The sequence below is a fragment of the Zalophus californianus genome, chromosome 14 (genome assembly GCF_009762305.2).
Source record: "Zalophus californianus isolate mZalCal1 chromosome 14, mZalCal1.pri.v2, whole genome shotgun sequence".
In the NCBI taxonomy this organism is placed as follows: domain Eukaryota; kingdom Metazoa; phylum Chordata; class Mammalia; order Carnivora; family Otariidae; genus Zalophus; species Zalophus californianus.
Window position 1 is genome coordinate 61,199,939 of NC_045608.1, and position 7,886 is coordinate 61,207,824.

The following is a 7,886-nucleotide window of genomic DNA, read 5'->3' on the forward strand; positions in this document are numbered from 1 at the left end:
ACAGGTTTACTGGCATTTGCCTGTAATCATTTTTCAAATGAACTGTCAGCACAGTCTTAATCTGCCTTTGGCTGCCCTAATTGTTCCCACCTTACCTGCCAAGTCTTTCACTACTGGAAAAGTTTTGCTGAGATTTTACATTTATTCATCAGTAATTATAAAAATGTGTGTAAGGATATGTTGCACAGTTAAACATAGGGAAGACCTTTTCTGAGCACCTCATCATGGAAGCAAGCCATAAAACCCAAACACTGGATCTGAGTCTGCTGCCAAACATTCTACTTTTATGTCATTTGGGAGAAGAATTAAATATATGTAGCATCTACACTATTATAAAAGCAATTACAGTGATAATCAGTTATCCAGATGTTTTATTGATTTGATGCCCAAAGTCCAGATGTTTAGAAATATCTATGATTGGCATGATGTAAACAAATCCAAAGACTATTATTCCAGTCTGCTGAAAGGGATAATGCTATTTTCAGATAATCTGCTTGGTAGTAATACTTTTATATACTTTCCAACAGCGCACTGTCCAAAAAGCAAACAGAAACACATCAGTTTTGTAGTTGCTGCTGAAAGATTCTACTAGGTATGATCTCATAATCATCCTACTAGATTCCTTTTGACCTACTGGCTACCTTCCAAGGCCTAGAAAACAAATGAGGAGGTAAGTAAAACTGAACCAGCATCCATGTCACTGAAAAATACAAATTTCATATACTGACTTAAGTTTTGTTTTTCTTTCTAGTCCAGAATGACAATTTTTGTTCCAGATACTCTGTAGCTATAATCTGTTCTTTTCTGAATGTTATCTTCTATGAAATTTTGCAAAGACAATGCAGGAAAAAGTTTATGAGTATCTCCTTGGAAGCCACAAATATTCCCATTGTGTCCTTCTTGAATAAAAAATGTGAAGTGCAGATTTGGCACTGGAAGATTGACTGGATTCTAAATGAACTTTCTGATAGCAATGTAAAACTAGAGGGAACAGAGCACCAGTAATAAAGGGAAATACAAGGCTAAGTATTGGAAAGTAATTAGCGAGCTCATCACTGACAACGCTTTGATGGCCTGAATTACTTCCAGAAAGATAAGAGTATATTGTTTAAAAAACAATTAAATCCCACACGCACATTCATATGCAAATAGAGGCCTGGATTCTTTGAACATACTAATATATATCAACAGGGAAGCATTATATTAGGCACAGACATATTTGGGTGTGTAAAAGGCATCCATAGTAAATATGGATGTGCACTAAGGACCTATGAATTTTATTTATTTATTTTTAAAGATTTTATTTATTTATTTGAGACAGAGAGAATGAGAGAGAGAGAGAGAGCACATGAGTGGGGGAGGGTCAGAGGGAGAAGCAGACTCCCCGCCAAGCAGGGAGCCCAATGTGGGACTCTATCCAGGGACTCCAGGACCATGACCTGAGCTGAAGGCAGTCGCTTAACTGACTGAGTCACCCAGGCGCCCAAGACCTATGAATTTTAGAAGGTCCCTAGGAATTGTGGTTAAACTTTACAATGTGGCTAAGGTCTATCGGCAAACAGCATATGCATTAGGTTTCTCAAGCAATATTAAGTTATTTGTACTGACATCAGAAACAAAAGAATAAAAGCAAACCTGTTATCAATTTTCTTTCTTCAGTCAGGTTCATAGCCCTTATTTATGGGTCAGCAGAATTTACGTGTATATGTTTACTACATAACACAATATCATAAACAAAAAGTGAAAACAGTCTAGGTCCTATGCACATGATTATAATGCATTAAACTACTATCCTTTTCCTTTTTGACTAATAAATACAATCTTAACTTCTCATCCTGGTAACCACATCCCTTCATAATCCAGCAGTAACTCATCATTGTGGTTCAAATAGCCCTTTCCTTCAACAAATCGATATACTTCAGTCCTCTAAACTCATATCTCTATTTACCCTATTCTCATGTTTATGTATTTTATCCATTCTCTTTTCCTAACTATAGACTTATTTTTTTCTTTTTTTTTTTTTTTTTTTTGAGAAAGAGAAGGAAGAGGGGCAGGAGGAGAGGGAGAAAGAGAATCTTAAGCAGGCTCCATACCCAGTGCAGGGCACGGTATGCCAAGGGGCTGATCTCACGACCCTGAGATCATGACCTGAGTCAAAATCAAGAGTTGGATGCTTAACTGACTGAGCCACCCAGACGCCGCTGGTCTTACTATTTCTAAGTCCCATGTCAAGCACTATCACTCAGCGCTCCCACTGTTCACAAACGCCACATTCCTCACTGATTTTAACCCTCACCACTACTATTCTACTCCATAGCCAATGTTAGAGATTTTACTGGTTGCTTCTTTTATATTTTATATTTTTTATTTCAACCCCAATTTTTATTGAGCTTAAGTGAATGTGTATATGCGTGCAGGTGTGCACATGTGAACACATTAGGCACAGCTGAAGTACTCATTTAGACTGTAAATGCCAGAAGTACACAGTATCTAATGCCTCACTTTTTTGGTCTTCATAATACCTAATCAAATGTCTTGTCCAAAATTATCTGTTCAATAAATATTTACCTGCATTTTCAAATATTCACAAATTGCTATACCTAAAAATGTATAACAAGGAAGCAGTGGCAAATGCTACAGGATATTTATAAATATATATTTTAATAAATGTTAAAAAATTACTTTAATCTTAACCAAATGATTATTATGCCCAAGTTTCTATACCAGAAACTTGGGTAAATATTATATGAAGGTAATAAATGACCATAAACACAAGAAATAAAAACCAGGAATATTTTGTATCAACTATCCTAATTTCCCAACTCTAGAAAGACTTTAGGATTGGGAAGGAAGCTCAGTGACCTTCTAAATCAGGTGAAGAAATAACTCCAGAAATGTGAAACCATTTGCCTGCTGCCCTGCAGCTTGCTGGAAGCACAGCATTGGTACTAGAACCAGTCTGTGTTTTCAGTTCAAAATGCTGTCCCCCAAGTGACTTGGAGTTTCTGACCCATCAATACCGTGGACTTGACTGTGCTGTAGACTCATTAAGTGCACCTACTTGCCTCTGACCTAGCCAGTGAATGAAGAGTGCCCTTACTTCCCATGTATATAGCCTGAAACCTAAATTTGAATTCTTAAATTATGCCAACTGTAAAATTAGCTAACAGCCCCTCTCTTGTCTCACTGCTGGTATCACACAGATTTGTACTAATATGGCTTTTCTTGCGTCCTTTATCTGTTTTGATTTTGGCTTTGCTTTTGTCCAAAACTGCTTAAGTTTATGGATTATGCCTTTCTGTGTTTCATAGCACCTAGGAGAGTGTTTGGTATAGTAGTTGTCTTAGCAAATATTTTGATTGATTATAGCTAACTGTTTTACAAATACTACAAATATCCTTATCTCATTGCCCAAACAAGAATGGAAGTTCCTTGAATCAGATGCTTTTGGAGCCTTGGATCATATCCACCTCTAATATTGGCTGAAGTCACAGTGTTCCCATTTTCTATGGCACAGAATTCCCTGAGACATTGAAAAGCAGTTGCAGGTATGTAAATGATTCTTAGTGGAGGCTGGTGTCTGATGATTGGCATTAAAGCCTTGTGCCAAGAGCTCTCTCTCCTGAGCTGGGTACTATTGTACTTACCATACCATGAGGTTGAGCAGGACTCGCAGCAAATATTTTTCTTTTTAAAGATTTTATTTATTTATTTGAGAGAGACTGAGAGATAGAGAGCACGAGAAGGAAGAGGGTCAGAAGGAGAAGCAGACTCCCTGCTGAGCAAGGAGCCCGATGTGGGACTCGATCCCGGGACTCCAGGATAATGACCTGAGCCGAAGGCAGTCACTTAACCAACTGAGCCACCCAGGCGCCCTCGCAGCAAATATTGATGAAAATGTCTCCAGAGGGCACAAACACTTAGTCCAGACTCTCTGTTGCACTTGTCATTTCTCCATCAACTCAAACTTATAACCTCTTGAGAGTTTTCCCAAAACCAACTGATGGAGAAGGAAAAAAACCCAGGCCTAGATAAGGAATGAGTCAGTTTGGTATGCTGATGCAAATTGCACCACTGTCACACATGGTGGCAGTCCTCAAGGACAATGGTGAGGGAAATCCTTCCAAAGGGCAGATATTCAAACATTAAAATTGGTTGGGCACTCTATTTGGAGGGAGACAGAACTGAGGGAAGGATATACAGAAACTCCTGGGCAATGGCATATGGTTTAGCCCATCAGTCAGGGTCTGGAAGATGTAAAACTGGAAGACTAGAGACAATGAGATCTTGGGAAGAGGTATGTGGATAAATTTATGGGACTGAGTACATGATACGCCAATTTGTCCCTTCACTTCATTGCCCACCAGAAAGCATCCACAATGGAGGAGACTTTTAAACACAAGGTGAACATAATGGCTCGTCTCCTGGCTGTTGGTTAGCCCTGTTCTCAGCCACTGTGGTATTTGCTCAATATACTATCAGACGAGGAATGATTTCAAAGATGAAGACTCTAAATGAGCCCACATTTGGGCTCCATTCAAAGCAAGCTGATCTGACTACTGTTGCTACTGAATATTCTCTTGTTAGCAGCAAAGACAGGCTGAGAACTGGCCATAGTCCCCCCCTTGAGAAGACCAGCAAACCACCTACAAGTTGATTACATCAGACTCCTCTGGAAAAAATAGTAGTAGTGTGTTCCTACTATACCATAATTTTTCTCTCCTCAGGGTGTGGATTTGCTTTCCTTGTAGGCAATGTCTAGTTGGCACTACTGTTGAGGTCTTTTAGAACTGATTTACCAAGAGTAGACCCTGCATGAAATTGCCTCCAAACAAGGGGCCTATTTTACAATGAAGGTGGTATGATATGTTCACCTTGCAGGGTCAGTATGAGGATTAGAGACAATTAAATATGTCATCTAACCTTTGGTGACAACCTATTAACATCTTGAGTTCTGGCAGTAAGTATAATGACAGAAATTATTTATGGAGTTCTGCTTTGGGGAATATTTTAAAAGCATAAAAGAGATATAAAGGTAGTTAGTATATATAGCTAGACTAAAGGTCAAGTAATCAGTAAATGCAAGTGCCGGATATAAATACAGCATCTGATTTCAGAGCCTAATCTCTGTATATTGTGCCACATATTCCTTCACAATATTACATCACTAAACAGATATCTTATCATAGTCAGCTATTTAAAAATTGCCCAAATGTGAAGATGTATTTTCTTTGAGATCCTTTTAACAACAGAGTATTAAATTATCTTAGATAAAACAATAGAAATTATTGCCTATTGAGAGAGGAATTGATAAGCTAAAAATACCAAAGTTTACTATAATTACTCAGTTCATTGCTTAACAGTTTCAATGTCAATGTTATAGGTCAAATCATATCTACCTAAAAGTTTCAATTAGATAAATTAGGGGGCTATGGTTACTAGATTATAAAAATGGTAAATTAAAGTTAATCTGGAGAAAGCGTGTCTCCCAGTCAAGTCAGTCATCTAGAATTTGACCATATCCAAAAGTTACAGTGTATCTCTGAATGCACAGAAATGTAACTATGCAAATTGATAAGTCTTTGTAAAGTATGGAAGATCCTTTCTCTAGTAGGCAACTGAATGTGAAATTAGCCAATACACCAGAATCTGTAAATAGGAGCTATGAACTCTGAGAAGCCAATGAAAGTGAGGAAAAGATGGAGATTTCTGAGGCGATTCAATGGTTTCAGGATGGTCTCCTATTTTAAAGCACAATATAATGTTTACACATATAATTATGACACATATGAGACCTAGCTCCCCCAGCCCCCACCAATAGTATGATTAGAGATGTGTGCAATGCAAGGATGTTTATATTTTAAAAATATTAAGAATTGAAGAATAAACTTCAGTTTTCTTAGAAATATGATTTTGAGAAGTCCTTCCATCATTGTGAGAACATAAGGAGCTATCCTCCTTCATGGGTCCAGTTTTCACAGAAGTTTTTGAAAAAGGCTAAAGAAACCACAGAAAAGGCCCTCAACAAATGCCACTACTCAGTTCTGTTTGCCATCATGGGGTTCAAAAATTTTTCTTTTTTCCATTACAGAGAATGCTGGCCAAGGCCATTAAACACAGTGGCCAAGCCAATAGGTATGTGAAGAAGTGTAATAAATTCATGTGTGGGTAAAAGTCAATATTCAATATAGGTCATATAGGATTGAGTATTTTTAACTCAGAAACCTGAATTCAAAGCTAAAGTAGTAAAAATGAAAATAAAATAGTGCTACAATGCCTTAAGACCTGAGTTGCTCCCAATTGACTGGATTAGTTTTCCAGGCCCCTTCAATTGTCTAACCTTTATTTTATATTGCAGGATACTGATCAATAAAGGCTCCCTCCCTTAACTAAATAAGCCTTACAAGGTGAAAAAAGTCACTAAATTAATATTTATTTTGTAACATAAAAGAGCCAGTGCTATCTACAAACAGTAAAATTAATTGGGATTAATTTCATGTGCAAATTTTGTCATTGCAGGTGTTGATGCAGTAATACATCAAAGAGACTTCACCTCTGTAAAAATCAATGCTAACGTAACCTTGATTACTGTTCTTGTGGATGTCACATATAACACTAATCAGTCATGGTTTGTAGCAAACATCTTAGAGAACAAATATAATTTGCTTTTTTATTGGCATTTTTCAAGATGAGAGATAATATGCATTCATGGGCCAAGCAATTCTCTAAAAGAATACAATTTCCTAAGGGAAGCCGTGGAGACAGTGTTGGTGCACGTGGGAATGGTTGAGAAGAAAATTACAAGAGTGTAAAAAAAAAAATTCACATTGATATGGAAACTACTGATTCTGTTTTGGGAATATGGGCTTCCCAGGACACTTATAGAAAAGCCAGAGAGCTTCAATTCTATAAAAGAACAACATTTTGTAGTACCCAAAGGAAAAAATAACCTAACTTTATTGTATCAGACTTCATATAATCCTTATCTCTTCCCCTAAATATCACAGACCTTCCACTGTTATCAATTATGACCACAAAGGAGCAAAAGGAGGGTAAACTTGCAGTTGGTTTTATCTTGAGTTGACCTTTAATGATTCACTGTGTAGTAAAAATTATAACTGCAATGCCATCTTTCAGATTTGTGTATTCAAAAATTTCCTCCATTTAGACAGGTATCATTTCAGCTTTTCTCTTTATCACCATTAAGAGAATCATCAAAGCTAGAACTATCATACTAGGATATCAATCAGCATGTATTAAAAACCTATTGGTACAAATTACATTAAAATTAATTATATTGAAATTAAAAATACTCATAGAGGAAACCTGGTGTAAAGAGATGACATATGCAAGGTGGTATATGACAGATTTCATTTGAATAAAAATGAAAGATTTCATTAAAAAAAGCCATTTGTTGCAGCCTGAAACTGATATATATGACTTCATTGATCCTAAGTTGTCATCTATAAAAGAAATTTCTATGAGTACAGAGGAGTTGAGGCCAAGGAGTTGAGACAGAGGTATATGTGCAGGCATTTTAGAAAGAGGATAAAGCAAAAACATAGTTTTAGAGAGGAGAATAAGGTTGTTGTATATGTCTTTTCCATTCTCTTGTCCCTTCTAGACTTATTTCATTCCATATGTTTTCACATAATTTGACATTTAGAAGGCCAAGTTTCTAATTTTAGCAATTAAAGTGTGCTAAAATAGCATGTTAGAAAGGAAGCAATCATATTAAATGTCTTTAACAACAGAAGCCTTAACTACTCTTTGGTTTTTACTTTTGCCACCAATAATGCAGGCAGCAAAAACCCAGTGATATTTGCAACAATCACTTTATGAGTCACCTTCCTCCATCCCAAACCATTCCTGTCTGATCCCATGAA

The 7,886-nt window shown here is 36.8% G+C and overlaps 1 long non-coding RNA gene across 1 annotated transcript; it reads left to right on the forward strand.

Annotated features, from left to right (window-relative positions):
• Positions 1 to 622: 622 nt before the first annotated feature.
• Positions 623 to 6,663, forward strand: LOC113912322. The gene is made up of 3 exons (XR_003516808.1): positions 623 to 670; positions 3,421 to 3,548; positions 6,520 to 6,663. It is a non-coding gene; the product is annotated as an uncharacterized LOC113912322 (long non-coding RNA).
• Positions 6,664 to 7,886: the final 1,223 nt, after the last annotated feature.